Raw genomic sequence first — 16,744 nt, forward strand, 5'->3', positions numbered from 1 at the left:
TATATTTGGCACCACTTATTGATGAGTTACGCACCTTGTGGAACGGAATTGAAGTGAAGGACATGTCAAAGCAGCAGAGTGGCCAAAGACTTACAACTGTGCAAGGTATTCTCATGTGGACAATGCATGATTGGCCTGGCTATGGAGAATGCTCAGGTTTGTCTATATCGGGTTACAATGCATGTCCTGTATGTGGTCCTCGACTTGATTCAAGATACTCAAAAGCATTACGAAAGAATGTCTACCAAGGACATGTTAGGTATCTTCCAGAAAATCATGAATTGTGGGATGGTAATCTAGGAAGACCTCCTCCAAGTGCATTGAAGGCAAGCGATTGGAAGATCAAATGGGAGGAATGTGGCAACTTGGCATGTCCTGGGATGAAGAGGCTCTCTATCTTTCACCAACTCCCCTATTGGGGTGATCTCCTTATAAACCATTTGCTTGACCCGATGCATATTTTCAAGAATGTAGCTGACATTCTTTGGAAGACCATGACAGGAAAAAAGGATACTAAAGGCCAAAGGGATGACTTGGAAGAGATTGGTTGCATGCAAGAGTTGTGGGCTCACACTAGACCCAATACAAAGGTGCTACTTCCAAGAGCCCCATGGGTTTTTAGCAAGATGGAGGAACAACAAGTCAAGAGGACAATTTCAGAGTTTCGGACTCCTACAGGTTGTATGCATTGCTTGAAAAGTGCATTTACAAAGGATGATGATCTTAGTGGTCTCAAGAGTCATGATTGGCACAAGTTTCTACAATTTGTGCTACCCATAGCAATAAAAGATTGCCTCACTGAAGACATTAGAGCTACTATCTATAAGATTGGCACATTGGTGCGCTGAATTTCTTCAAAAGAGATAAAGAGAGACACTTTGGAGACAGCGCGTTTAAACTCCATAGAGGCAGTCTACATGGTAGAGAAGTTTTTCCCTACAAGTTTATTAACAATCCAGATGCATCTACTAGTTCATGTTGTAGATGAGGTTGCAGTTGCTGGAACAGTCCATTCAAGATGGATGTTCTTTTTGGAGAGGTTTATGAAGACATTAAAGGGATTTGTTCGCCAAATGGCTCTCCCAGAGGGTAGTATGTCAGAAGGGTGGCTGATACAAGAGTCCCTTGTTTACATCACTGAATATTTAAGTTCCTCAGATCCAGAGATACCTCGACTATGGTCTCAAGAGTCCAACAGGCGAGTCATTGGTGAGGAACCTCAAGGCCAAGGCATTAAGAGAAAGATGGATAACACTTTGAGGGAAAAAATCAACAAATTTTGCATCTTGAACTCTCATGTAATGGAGAAGTGGATTGAGACATATGAAGCTCTCAAGCGACAGCGAGTACAAGATCGTTTAAGTTTCAGAAGGAATCGCACTACAAGAAATCTCCCATATCCAGAAGGTATGCAAGCTCTTCCGGACTTTCCCACAGGTAGATGGCTAGAAGCTACAATTTTAGAAGCCAAACGTGCTGGTTTACCTATAACAGAGGAGGAGGAGGAGCTTACAAAAGGATGCGATTGGCATGTAAGTGTTTAAGTTCTACATGTCTCTCTTTTTTTTCTCTACATGTCTCTGTGTTTGATTCTCCATCAACAAACTTTTTGTGCTATTTGTAGTATCACAAATATGGGGCGTTTTGGTCACATGGACGTCATTTTCGAGTAGAACGAATAGACCAAAGAAGAGCAACCTTTGATTGTGGTGTCACAGCACAGTTTGTTCAAGAAAGTCGTGCAAGTGCAAGTGATGATAACACAATTACTGGAATGCTTGATTACTTTGGAACCATTCAAGATATATTAAAGGTTGGCTTCAGAAGTTTTGAGTTGTTTATCTTTAATGTGAAGTGGTTCAAGGTAATCATGAATGGGCCACATGCAACTGTACGTAGAGACAAGAGTGGCCTCATCCAAGTGGACTCCACAAAGGTATGGACCGATCAGCAAGATATTTTTGTGCGCCCAGAGCATTGTGAGCAGGTTGTCTTTAAAGCGGATCGAAAAGATCCACGCTGGCTGTTTGTGGTTCAAGTCACCCCCCGCAGTAAGCAAATTTTTGAAGAATTTGAGCTACAACAAGGTGATGTGGATGCACAGGGTAATGGAGAGCAGTAAGAACAAGCCGATATCAACAATGAAGAGGAGCAAGCAAATGAAGAGGAGCAACTAGAGCAAGATCCAAATGAAGAGGTGCAAACCAAGGAAGCTGAAAAACAAGTTGAGGAAGAAGACATAGATGATGAAGACATCCTTCATCAAGGGACTTTTAATGATGAGGATGCTGAAGTGTACATAGACATAGATCTCTTTGGGGCTACTGATCTTAATGAGGATGATAGAATAGATAATGATTTTTAAAATGATGTATCTTAATGATTATGCAAATAGTTATGACATATTTGTAATGGTTTTATGACATTGAAGGTCCTTTCATTGTTTACCATTGTTAATGTTTACCATCATAATCACTACTGTAGGAGCAAGTTGATATAGTTTTACCAATGTTGTTTATCATTGTTAATGTTTGTCTTATGGTTCTTTCATTCATTGTTTACCGTGTAATTTTCATTTCGCACAAGTTTGTCATATGGTTTTTTGTCCAACAGGCCATGGGTGACTCACCGCCCTACGACTACAGTCCAGATTTCTCATTTAATCCTACACCGCAGGGCATGAGTCCCCAGCAGTTATATGGTTTTCTTTCGTCCATGACTCCAGAGCAGAGAGCCATGGCTCAGAGTTATTGGGGTTCTGGAGCAGGGACATCTGCCTCACCATCTGGCTTCCGGACGCCAGTTCCCACACCCGTGGGTACGACAGCAGCTCCCACACCTCATACCACATAGCCTTCCACTCCTCTTGCAGCTCGATCTACCACCTCTTCACATAGACGACGCTCACGTAGTAGGTTGTTGTGGTGGTAGTGCCACAGATGCTGTGACACCACCACCACGTGAGCATCGTCCTTTGCTCTCATCTGATGATAGCACACCCATAGGGTCACCTTCCACTCCCTGGGGTGCACATACCCATGACAACAGCAAGATTTACACAATTAGGGATGGGGCACCAATAATGGATAGTGCAGGGAAGGCAATGAAGACACGCATTATTCGACAATTGTGCACTATACAGTTTCATGACTCTGTCATGACTAAATGGGATCAGCAAGACAAGGGGAAGAAAAATTATATAAACACAAAGATAAAGCAAGAGTTCCAGCCATCTGACCCTATGAATGTCGTCTCTAATGAGTGGATACAGTATACAGCTCGCATTTTGATGGGGCATCGTAGGTCAGAGGCGAGGGACGCATTTAGAGAGGGGAAGGAGAAACCTGTTTGGCTAGATGACAGGGAGTGGGCAGCCATTGCTCAGGAGCTCACCGAGACACCAGACAGGTTTCAACAACAAAGAGAGGCGGCAAGGGCAAGACTCCAAACAGTAGGGGCTTCTCATCTCGGGAGTGGTGGTTACGAAACCATGCGCCATATATTCGTAAGTGTTTGTAGCAATTTTATTTATTTAAATGTATGTATGTGGACTAAATGTTGATTTCTAAAAGTTATAATTATTAATCGTGTGTGCAAGAGTTGGCCATGAATCGCCCACCAAGTAGGCGAGAGGAGAAGTACGCTCACAAACATGGCCTTGTGGCCTTGTTTGAGATGCTTGAAGAAGAAGGAGAGACCGTCAATTGGGAGGCATTACCATGATGTAAGATGACCTTCAAACTAATGAAATATGATCAAAACATTCTTGAGTATTAATGTTTAATTTTATTTCTTGTTTGTCGATCAGGAAAATATGCAAACGAGCACGGTTGTTTTTGTGCTCTATTTTAGACAGAATGGTGCTGTCTGTTTGCTGTTGTTGATCCTGCTCATTGCAGGCAGTTAGGCAACAGCCAGGCAGCACTATTCTGCCCAAAAATAATTTTCTGCTACAGCGTCGGTATATACCCCGGTACTGACGTCGGTATATACAGTGGTATTTTTCTCGGTATTAAAGTCGGTATACACCCCGGTATTGACCCCGGTATATAACACGGTATATGCACCGGTATAGACGCCGGTTTATGCGTCGGTATTACCACCGGTGAGCGTCGGTATATTAACCGGTATAGGCGCCGGTATTACCACCCGACGCTTATACCGACGCTACTGTTCCGGCGCTTATACCGGCGCTTATACCGATGACGAGGCTTTTTTAGACCCCGTTAAATAGCGCCGGTATAAGCCCCGATATTAGGCTAACATGTAGTAGTGCTTGCTATTACTCTACCCATTGATCCACCTCCTGTACAAGTGCTTATGCTTGACGACAAAACCTTGGACGAAGTGCAGAAGGCTAGATCCCCCATAATAATAAGCGAAATGGTAACACCTCCAGTAAGCCCGTAAGATCCTACTATTGTAGTTTCACATGGCTATACCTTGGACATAACTACACCCTTTGTCCTACAAGGCCATATAAGAATCCAAGAACTAGCTATCACGAGCTTCACCTTCCTAGATCCTAGATTTCTCTCCACACAGGATGATGCTAGCGCACTTCTTGACCGAGTGATTGGTGCCACACCACCAACTATGAAACATTATTTCCCTTACCATGATATAGCCAACCACCACAATTTGTTCTACCCCTATGCATATAGTTCATGCTCCTAATACATCTACCATTTCCAACTAAGCCATAGAAGGGGTGTCCACTTCACAATCTCCATTTGCCATGTTTCACTCTAGTACACAAATGGCACATTCACATCCTAGGGTGATAAATATACTGCCAGCTAGACAATTGCCACCACATGCTCATACTTAGTTGTAGCACCATTGGGACCCTTGCCAACTCCATATTCTACTCTCCTAGCCCCGCTAGGATACATACCACTATGCCCTCATATTATGCCACATGCTGCACCTACACAATTGTTGCACCCATTGTACTAGTACCTGCTCTACCAATAGACCTAGTTTTCGCCTTAGGGAGAGCGGTAGAGTTGAAAGCATTTGTTACCCCCACCTATTTGAGGACCTCAAACAAGTATACCAACTAGCTATAGTAGGAAGAGTCCAAGACATTAATTCTATGAGTAAGATAATTTCTCTTCAATGCTATCCCTATCAAGGACCACACAGAAAAGTTGAATGTCCTAACAAGCACACAACTATCACTCAAGCTGCATCTTCTAACATGCCACCTGCAACCTGTAATCTTTGTGGCATAGATTATTGGACAAAGGATTGCAAAATGGGTCAATCATTGCAAATCAGCAAAAATACACTAAGACCATTGCCTACTCATCTAGCAGAAGGTTATGTTTTAGGAAAACCAAGCGAGGGGGAAGATCAATCTAGTGATGTCAAATCAGAGCCTACTTATTATCTATGGTTATTTGACGATGAGCTTGCTAGATATGATTGTTTAACAGGTTGTCGAGTTGCAATCTAGAAATTTTCATCATTCAACACCAAATCTAGATTTTATGACTTGAAGATTCCATGTAACACGAACACGCAACCTCACTATGGACCAAGTTCTTCCACTTGCTCTGGTGTACCCTAACTTAACTTCAAGTTCAAAATTGTCTCTTTACTTCACTTAGCTACATTCATGGAATTAACTCAAAGACCTTATGATTGGATTGAACTCCTTACTAATTATTTCTTAGACGAACTCTAAGGCCGTATTATTTCTTAGACTTAGTAATGTCCCTATCTGACCATGACTGACCTTACAATATGCTGATGGAGTATGCCAAGTACTCCACTCAGCCTTTAGTGAACTTTAGGTGAGTTGTAGGTTTAAAAAATATAATTTAAAAAATGACCAAGAATATAACTATTACCATGTGGGATCCTGGTAGGACTCTTGCTTACTTGTGGTGGTACCTTGAGGCCGATGCCTTGGTTCTCATGGGATATGACCTTGTGTCGCCAATAAGCTAATAAAAGAAAGAGGCTAACTTCATTACCGTAATCAAGAGATTCCTGGTGGTCCTAAGATACTCTTGGTAGAGATCTTTGGGCCATTTCCTTGGTCTCTGTGGATTAGTGAAAAAAGATAAAAAAATAAAAAAGAAACAAAAGGAAACAGAAGTCTGATCACATTCACCCTTACCACTAAGTACATAAAAGTCTGAGTATCTTGAGACTAAACCATAATTGTAGGCATGTGACTAAGACCAATTAAGGTGTAGATATGCTTATAAATAATCTCTAAGTTAAAATTGCCTTACCTTTTCTCTTTGTAGCACAAGTTGTTCACCTAGTCATAACAAAAAACAATGTGCATGCATATCTGTTTTTAAAATCCATGTTTCATGTTTTTTTAAAAAAAAGTAACATTTTACTAGTTGAATCATTTTTCACGCAGGTATCACAAGACTTTGCCTTCATCTATTCATCACCTTCTTGGATAGGCATGGACTGATCTTCAACAACATATTCCTGAATAGAATCTGCATCAGGAAGGAAAGCATGTTAACCCTCATCGTAGACCTCTCGCATTGATGTCGTGGCTGCATCATTCTTCACCTTATTTGGCCACATGCACCCAAATGGTTGTATTGTATATGTTGCATGTGTGGTCGCTAATTGTATATGAGTGGCACACCACGAGGTTATAGATTAAGGTTAATAATTAGATTAGGTTTTTACATAAGTCTAGTTCTGAGGATATATACTTTAGATTTGGCTACCCTAGAGTGGTGTGAAACCTAATGTCCAAGTATAAACGCTAAGATGTAACCTAGATATGGTATTATCTTATGCATATTCCAAGTGTGATCTTGCTCTTTTCTATCTCCTTCTTTCTTCTTGCTTGCTTGTATGCATGATTTGAGCTTCTAGTTGTTTGTCTATGCATGTGTGAGTGAGTGAGGGGTCAAGCTACAAGCTACAAGCTACAAGCTACCAGGAGTGTGTGGATCCCCTATGGCATCAATGTTACATCATGAATTCTTCACCTTCTTTGGCCACATGGGCTTGAACTATCGAAGTTTGAATTATTGGTTGTATTATATATTTTGTTTGTGTGATCACTAATTATATATGAGTGGCGTACCACCACACAAGATTATAGATTAAGGTTACTACATTAGATTAGGTGTTTACACAATCCTAGGTGGTGGGCTAGAAGGCCCGAGGAAGGTGGCTTTCTGATAGTGGTTTCATGTACTACCATAGGCTACATTGTCTACCATATGAGTGGCGTACCACCACATAGGGTTATAGATTAAGATTACTACATTAGATTAGGTTTTTACACAATCCTAGGTGTTGGGCTAGAAGGCCCGAGGAAGGTGGCTTTCTGCTTGTGGTATCATGTACTACCACACGCTACATTGTCTGTGCCATCATACATGTATACTACGTTTGAGGATATGATTGATAACGACTTTCGAAGGAGCTCAGGGGGTCCACCTAAAAATATGTGAATATAGCACATGAGTTCAAATGAAGGGGTTTTTCAATTCAAAATTTTAAGGTAAATTTACATAAATAAATTTATAGAAGGGGTTTTTTAATCAATTTTGAAAAAAAAACGTACGTCTATAAAGAAAAAAGGGTCCTTTTATTCATGAGAAATTCACAGGTAATGGGGTTTTTTAAATACCCTTTTAACACACGTGATACGTAGGGTTTCTTATAGTAGTGCACCCCGCGAGTGGAGGAGGTTGCTCTACTTTTTTTGCAAAACTCTTCACACCCTCTAGACCAGAAAGAGTTGCTACAAGGATTATCTAGGGAAATAGGCTTGGTAATAGATTTTTAGGATGGAATCTCCAAAATAGGTAGGGGATGTTAACCCCATTTTGAGGTGAATTTAGCATCTATCCATTACATAAGAGAGATAGCACAATAAGTGTCATGAAATGGCACTATAAATGTTGTAATTATAAAAAATGGATATTGGAAATTCCCAAACCTATGTATCTTGTAATCATTTAGCTCATCATTTTTCTAGTTTTGGACATGACCAAGTGTAAATAAGGGCAAAATGCATAAATAATAAATTCTCATAATGCAATACATAATCCTTCTTTGTGCCAATTGAGATTAGCCTTATCTCCTTTCTCCCTTATGTATATGATGTGAGAGAGAGAGAGTTAAGAGGAGAGAGAGCTTCATTTCTGGTGCATGTTCCTCTTATGCTTGTTCATGACTATGAGAGTAGAGAGGATTGAGTATCTTATAAGGAGAGACATCCTCATGATGATGATAACTTGAGAAAGGAGGCAAAGGAGTGGAATTAGCTACTACTAGCAGAGCTTGGAGTCTTTAGAGATATGATCTTGGATGATGCTGGCAAGTTTTCCATGATATGTTAAGGTAAGCATTATCTATTACATTTGGAGAAGGGTAGTGCAACTTATAACATTTTTGGTGCCTGCTATTTTGGGGATAGAATCTCCAAATAGATAGAGGGGATGTTAACCCCATTTTGAGGTTAACATCTCTCTATTACATAAGATAGATAGCACAATAAGTGTCGTGAAATGGCACTATGAATGTTGTAATTATGAGAATGGTTGGCAATGCCCAAACCTATGTATATTGTAGTCATTTGGCTCATCTTTTTTAAGTTTGGATGCCCAAGTGTAAATAAGGGCCAATTGTATAAATAACAAATTCTGATAAAGACACAATCCCACTTTGTGCTAACAATTTAGTTTATTCTTATCTCCTTCATCTCTTGTGTCTATGGTGTTACAAGCTATACTATTCCTCTCCAAACACATCAAATAATGCTTACACATTGTGGGAAATTTGTTGGCATCCAAGCTCGTATCTCTAAAGACTCCAAGATGTGCTAGTGGTAGCTAGCTCCATTCCTTTGCCTCCTTCCTCAAGATGACACCATGAGGATGTCTCTCCTTATACAAGGACATTCTCTCCTGAGTCCTCTCTCCTCTCTTCTCTCACGCTCATGAGAATAAGCATAAGAGGAACATGCACCAAGAATGAAGGTCTCTTTCCTCTCATCTCTCTCTCTCTCTCTCTCTCTCTCTCTCTCTCTCTCTCTCTCTCTCTCTCTCTCTCACCATAGACACAAGAGAGCAATGAGATAAGACTAAACTCAATTAGCACAAAGGGCAGATTGTGTCTTGCATTATGAGGTTTTTCTATTTATAAAACTGGCCCATATTCATACTTGGGTTCCCAAAACGTCAAAAAAGATGAGATAAATGATTACAAGATACATAGGTTTGGGCATTACCAGCTGTTCTCATAGTTACGACATTTATAGTGCCATTTCATGACACATATTGTGCTATCTCTCTTATGTGATGAAGAGATAAGCTAACCTCAAAATGGAATTAATAGTATGTGTGTGTGTGTGTGCGCGCTTTGTATTGTTTACTTTTTGTAAGCTATGAAATCTAAAAGTATAAAACAATATGTAAATATATTCACCCATAACCAATAAACCCATTTTTTAATAACCTCCCCAAGGATGTGATAAGAAATTATATATTCACCCATAACCAAGAAACCCATTTTGTAATAACCTCCCCAATGATGTGATAAGAAATTATTTTAAAACTTGAGACATTTGAATATATAATAAATCATAGAGGACACAAAGAATTTATGTTGTTTGTTGAACTAGCTTAACTAGGTTTATTTTCTTGGGATTTATCAAACATTGTTAGAGGATATCTTCAAATATTCATAAGTATTTGGAATTATCATAAATACCTGAAGCCATAGAAGAAGTAATGGTTATCATTCATTCTTGTGTTCTTTGCTCTAAAACTCCAAAAAGAAAACTTATCGCAATCAAAGTTTTAAATTCTCATACAAAAAAATCAATTGAAATATTTCAAAACCAAGGCACATGATTTTTTAAAAGTTTTCTTGTGTAGTGTGTATCCTTTTTAAAGTCTTCAAACTACACATTTTTAACTCTATTCTTTTTAAACTCTCCAACCTACATAGTTGTGAAACTGAGGAAATCACTAGAAGATTTAAAAAACGACTACATAAATACAATCAACAATTGTAACTTTATGTGTGTATTGTTTTCAAACTCTCCAAAGTGCACATTGATTCCCTCTAACATAATTATATAGAAGTACCTAATACATAAATACAATAATTTTCTACTTGTAATAAGTACTACTAAAATATGGAGGAAAAACACTCAAGTGCCTGATACATCTATGAAATTATGTCCAAATTATTCATATATAAAATCTATCATTCATTGGTCCAAAATTATTCACAAAGCATGATACATCTATGTTATTATGTTTAGATTATTTAGATATAAAATCTATCATTCATTAGTGCAAAATTATTCATTCATTTTGAGGAAAAACACTCAAGTTCATAATACATCTATGCAATTATGTCTCGATTATTCAGATATAAAATCTATCATCATCTGGAGAAAAATTGCTTAAGTGCATGATACATCTATGCAATTATGTTTGGATCATTCAGATATAAAATCTATCATTCATTAATTCAAAATTGTTCACAAAGCTTCGAATTTTATAATGTTGAAGTTTTAGTTTTAATGCATGAAATCTCTCTCTCTCTCTCTCTCTCTCTCTCTCTCTCTCTTCTTTTATTTACCCATTATATGTGCTTATATGCAATAGCTCCACCATCAAAATAAAGGTATTTTAATCAATTACTATATTTATGACCATTGCTAAAATTATTACATTCTTGATCATTCGTAGGAAGGGATAGTTTTGTTTCAACTTTGACAAAGACATTGATAGCGCCCTTTCTTGGTTGTCTAAAGCATTAATACCAAGTCAATATGCATCATGATATTCATAAGGAAAAGGCTCTAGCCTACACAAAACTTTATGCTAGGTTTTGGATTTCTTTCTAAGAAACAAATATGAGTGTAAAAGAGAGGTTAATAAGCAAAATCTATTATGTAGATACACCATGTGGATACATCATGTGGGAATATGACCAAAGTAGTAATGTCACATGGTGTATCTATTATGTAAATACACCATGTGGATACATCATATTGGAATATGACCAAAATTGTAATTTCACATTTTAAGAGCTTCAAATAGTTTATTTAAATAAAAAAATCTACCCATGGTGAAAAGGAACAACAAAATCTTTTATGCTTTGAGGTTTCTCCTTAGAAGCACAAACATTTGGAGAGGTCTCCACAAAGATGTGCTCCATGGTGGTGCTACTCATAAAACTTAACAAAGTATCCTTGATTCAGCTTCTGCAATCTGATTTTCAACATGACAAGTTAATATACACATAAGATGATGTACTTCATATCTTGCTAATCATTCACATATGCCAATAATACCTTGAGTCTTAAAAAGTTATTTCCTTTATGAAAAAAGTTTCCTTGTAAGAAAAAAAAATATGATAACTTTTGTATGAAATAAAGTTGTTCATATATTAGTAGACCAATTATCCATCTATATTATACTAGACCAAATGATATTTTTATGATATAATATACTGATTTTTTAAACAATTAATGTTTTTGAGTGCTTCGGTGGACAAATATGCGAACAAATAAAACATAATTCTTATGCTTGGACTTTATCACATTTTATACATTATGTTTGGATGGTATTATTCAATATAACTCTTCAAAAAGCATATTTGAGTAAGCAAAGCACATAAGTTTTATATCTAGGCAACATCATAAATTTAGAGTGAAACTTGTTTAAACAAAAATCATGAAATTTTTCCAAATGAAAAAGGTTCATTAATGTGATAGGATTTCAATAGATCAATTTATAACATTATGATTGAGGTATGACACACTTAGGCAGAGCTAATATATAGAAACTTTGTTTAGGAGATTATTAATTGAAGAACCAAGTGTGAAATGTCCTACACTTATCCTCTTCTTTTGTATATGAATCTAAATTTTTAGATTTAAATTGAGTTTTAGTTAAGGTATTACACACTTCGATAAAGCTATTATATAGAAACTTAGGTTAAGAGATTATTAAGTGAAGAACCAAGTGTGAAATGTCCTACACTTATCATCTTCTTTGTATATGAATCCAAATTTTTAGATTTAAATAGAGGCTTAGTTGAGCTTGCAATAGCATAATAACATGTACTATTAGTTCTAGACATTCTTAATCTTCTTATTACTGTATCTCTACATTTGTTTTCAAATGTGAAGTTTAGCAAGTGCAAGGGTAAGCTTAGGAGTTACACCATGCCTTCTTCAAGGCTACAACTGAACTTTTCTTCTTCTAGAATACTACCATTTTCTTCATTACAAAGAGAATGAGGTGAGAATGAGGTTTGAGAATTATAACACACTAATATGAGTGGGAAACTAAAAATGTGGATACACTTATTTAATGTGTCTCTTATTTGATTTCTAAAATACTTATGCTCCATATTTATGAACCAGGTAAATAATATGGTCGTCAATTAGGGTGTTAAGACTATTTGATGAGCTTTCACTATTTATTTATCTTCAATGTATATATATGTAGTCCATTTATAGGCTTAACTAAGAATGTTTTGGGGTTGAGATTTGGCTTTCAATTGAATCTACCCTTTATCCTAGTGTAGCTATAATAATACTTTATCTGACCCTCTGTTTCGAGGTGCATGATGCATACCTTCCTTTAAAAAATCAAAACCAAAAATCTTGGAGGCTACTTCACTTATGAATTCTCCTTAAGATTCACCTAGGAAAGATAACTTTACACCCCATCAAGTGAATATGCTACTTTTGTGCATTACTAACACTTCAATGGTGTGCATTGTGGTCACTCCAGCTAAGAAAGAAAAAGTTTTTTGAAACTTTCTTTGAGATTTGAATCCTTGAACCTATGAAAAGGGGAAAAGTACCATCGTATTTATATTTATCCTTGTAGACCTACTTGTTGGTATCAATGACCTTGCACCCACTATCTTATGAAAGATTGTCAATCCTTTCAAGGAAACCCGCACTTTAGACACAAAGACTCTTGCTCCTCTTCTAGGCCATAAGAGGACACCATGGCATGGGAAAAAAACTTTCTTCTCCAACATCCTCCCTTACAAAATAAATCATACACCACATCTTTGCACTCACAAATAGCCACATAGAACCCCTTATAGTGCCACCAAACCCTTGAAACCAAATGAGCTCCTAAAATCCAGAATTGCAATGGTGCTTGTACCATTGGTAAAGCATGACACCAAAGTTACAATGATGCTTTACTTTGTTGGTATCCCATGAAGTAAATCATGACTGTACATCAACTTAGATTCTCCCATATACATGCTTATTGATATATTTATTTAATCTCAAAATAATTTAAAGCAAAATACTAGAAATAGTATTTGTGTACTTCCCCGATATATTTGCTGATGTCTTGGTTAATTGAGAATCCATGTCTACTCTCCAGAAGTTGTGAAAGAGCTATTTGTAGATTTGGCAACCCTCTCAGATCTTTTGTCAGGACTAGAATCTGCAACAATTATAACTTAGTGCACAGTTGTCAGATACTAGTCATGTGGGTACTTACAATTTCCAGAACACATGCAGTCTTCAACCCAACGACGCGGGCGAAATTGCCAAAATCAGCTGTATGTGAAAGTCGACTCCAAAAATAGGTCATGTTTTACTTTTTTTTTATCAAATTTTGATTTGCATGTCCATCTACACACTTAAAGGCTTCCTTTGATTATACTAACTAATTGAAAACTCAATCTTGAATTTTTACTTAATTTTAATACTTAGAATCTTTACTGCTGAAAAACCACTGAAAACCTGTTGGAATTCATTACTGAAATCTATAGTATCCAAAACTTAGGATTACCTTTAATCATAACTTGGTTAATCTTGGAGATATGTTACACATGCCACGCCTAGTAAATGATAATTTTTTGTTACAAGCAATGATGCTTTACTTTAGATCTGTGTTAGCGGATTACTCGAAGGATAACACCATAAAGTACCATAAGGTAAGCCATTTCATAGGTGATAAAACTAGCTTTTTTCTCAAATCTCTGACCATTGATAATGCACCTCAATGTGTTTACTCATATTAAAATTTAGAAATAAAACAAAGCTTGAGAGAATATAGAGAATGTATGTTAGAGATACTTGGGATTTATGAGTTCCCAACCCATTTTTAGGCACATAGAGAAACCAAATTGGATGGAAATTATTCAAGAGGCCTAGGAATATGAATTCCTAACCCATTTAGATTTATTGAGAAACTAAATTGGATGGAAATCATTCAAAAGGAATCTTATTTCATTATGAAAAACCACACTTAGGGTCTAATTTGTTCTGTCTTTGAAATGCAAGGTCACTTCGATGTCACCAGGTACAATAAGAAGAGCAAAATGGCTCTTGCAAGGCTAAAGATAGTAGAAACAGCTAGAGGAGCCTGGAGAAACCACTGTACAAACCGTGTGGATCAAAACACTCAAACATGGAATGATCTCAAAGTTTACCTAAGGAAGAGATTTTATCCTCCCAGCTTCTTCGAAACAAAGATGAACGAATTCTTAGAGTTAACCCAAGGGAACAGAACTATTGAAGTATATTACCAAGCATTCGCTCTCCTCCTCAAATGCTAGCCACCACTGGATGAAGAACAGCTGCTGATGGGTAGGTTCATCTAACCAACCCGTAGTTTTAATCCAAAGTAATGCAACACCTCCGCCTCATAATAGGGGAAGTCAAGGAGAGATGCTCCCAAATCGGCCGTCCACTTCCAAGGCAATAATGCTGGAAGTGATTAAAGAAGAAGAAGATGATGAAAGAGATCATACTCCACCTACGAGATGAGGACATCTCACGTTTTTTAAGTGGGGTAGGATGTAAGATTCCTCCCTCCAACTTTTGAGGTGTACAGATGTAAGAACCTCCCCTTCTGATCTTGTAATTATCCCCCTCTTTGAAATAAAAGAAAGATTTTGTTTTACCCTGTTTTGACCTAGTGAGAGAAAATATCTAGAGAGAGATAATCTAAAATTGAGATATTTTTGGATATAAAAATCCTCCTAGTGTCTAAATAGGTTTCCCCGGAAATAGAAATTCAAAAAGAACTTTCCAATGTGCAACTGGAATTAATTGAAAATAGGTAAAAAGGATCTTAGCCTAAGGATCCAGATTTTCAGAAATTTTTGAATTATGCTCCAATTAAGGTTCCTATGGGCCAATAAGATTAATCCAAATGTAGGGAGGAGATGAATTGAAGAATAAAAGAAAAACCCCCAAAAATGAGTAAATGCTCACATAAGATGAAGAGTTGACTAAGGACAAGGTTTATTAGTAAAAAACTATGAGTATTTTACTAAAACAATGAGATATTTTGGGTATAATGATTCAATTTTGACACCTTGGTAAGGAGAAGGGGGCTATTCAAGGAGGCACCTATTTCAAGGGGGCTATTCAAGGAGGCACCTATTTCACTTTTGTGGTGGAGTTTTAAACTCAAAAATATTGTGATATTTTTATCTCTCCTCTCTCCTAGATCAAACCAAATCAAAAGGGAGCCAAACTAGGTCCAACAAATCTTGTCCAAATTCAGCCAAACTGAACCTGGAAAATTCTAGAAACTAGTTGGACTTCGTTAGAGGCCTCCCTCACCTAGTTGGACTTCGTTAGAGGCCTCCCTCACCTACTTGGACTTCGTTAGAGGCCTCCCTCACCTACTTGGAATTCGTTAGAGGCCTCCCTCACCTATAAATAGATCCTTAGCCCTTTCTAAAAATATATGAGAACTATACCATGCCATTATTATACTGAAATAATGATATTTTCTATTATCCTCTACAAATTGAAGAGATTGGAGCTTCTCTCTCTCTTCAATCTTCCTTGGAGACTTCATCAACATACCAAACCAATTGATTGGTTGGGAGCCTCTACTGTGATCAAAGAATCAAGCAATTTAGGAGGTAAAGTGTGGATTCTTGTCATCTTTTTCTTAAATCTCCAAATGTTTCTCTTCTCAACCCCTCTCAAGCTTGAGAAGCATTAAATTGAATGGATTTTGAGTACTATTGAAGTTCTTTAATGTATTGTAATGAAGAAATACATAAATTTTTATTTATGCTTAATTTATAATGGTTTTTAAGCATTTCTCTCTCTCCGCCGCCAAAGAATGGTCATTCCTATGACCTATTCTCATTTCGAATGAAGCTTGTCATGAAGCATTTCTCTAATCTAAAAGTAATTTCTATGCTTGTCTAATTAGAGGCCAAAATAATAGTTTTTTAATACTTTTATGCTATTAAATTTATGGTAAAATTAAGAATCAATCCATAATTGGATAATGATCCAATTAGTGGTTATTCTAATCATAGGGATATTACTAAACTTTATGCTTTCAAATTTTTGAGAATTATCAGTAATAGCAGTGGAGCTATGGCAAATTTTTGGAAAAATAACACATAAATCATTTTCATTCATAATATGAAAAGAGGAATTCCTACCATATTCTAAGATTAATCATCCTAGATTAATTTAATGATTCTCATTATAATCATGGAAAATTTAATTTTTATGTTTATGCATAAATATTTAATTAGAAAAAAGAGGAATTTCTAGTAATCCATTTTTATGTTAAAAGAGTAATTTTCATGACAATGGAAATCCATGTATTCCAATGAAGTAAGAGAAAACTTGGGATTCTAAATTTATGTATATTTTATTTAAAAATTAAAGAAGGATTTAAGTTAAATTTATCTTTTTGCATAGATAAATTTAAATGTTAAAAGAGGAATTCCTATGACATTTGGAATTCCATCATTGAGA

The sequence above is a fragment of the Cibotium barometz genome, chromosome 7 (assembly GCF_041138505.1).
Source record: "Cibotium barometz isolate CiBa-2024 chromosome 7, ASM4113850v1, whole genome shotgun sequence".
Lineage (NCBI taxonomy): Eukaryota > Viridiplantae > Streptophyta > Polypodiopsida > Cyatheales > Cibotiaceae > Cibotium > Cibotium barometz.